We start from the raw sequence: 294 nt of genomic DNA, 5'->3' as shown, positions 1-294 counted from the left end.
ATAGCCAGCACTGAAGTGAAGCCCAGACAATCTGGGGGTATTTCTTCCTTGGTGGTTCTGTAAGAAGCCAGGTGAGCGGTCAAGAGCGGGGAGAGCCTTGCTCTGAAGGGATGGTTTCTGTGACCCCAAAGAGGTGGGTGAGGAAAAAATGAAAACGGGGCAGTCCGCCCCCACTTCACGAAGGGTTCAACTTTCAAGGGGGAACCCTCCCCTCACTTAAAACAAAAGAACCCCCCCAGACTTCTTTCAAGCACCTTCTCTTCAATGGTAGTGCCTAGAAGGACCTTGAGGAGT

This window comes from Gekko japonicus, unplaced genomic scaffold, assembly GCF_001447785.1.
Source record: "Gekko japonicus isolate JY-2015 unplaced genomic scaffold, Gekko_japonicus_V1.1 scaffold476, whole genome shotgun sequence".
NCBI classification, from domain to species: domain Eukaryota; kingdom Metazoa; phylum Chordata; class Lepidosauria; order Squamata; family Gekkonidae; genus Gekko; species Gekko japonicus.
Note: the sequence above shows the minus strand (reverse complement) of the source record.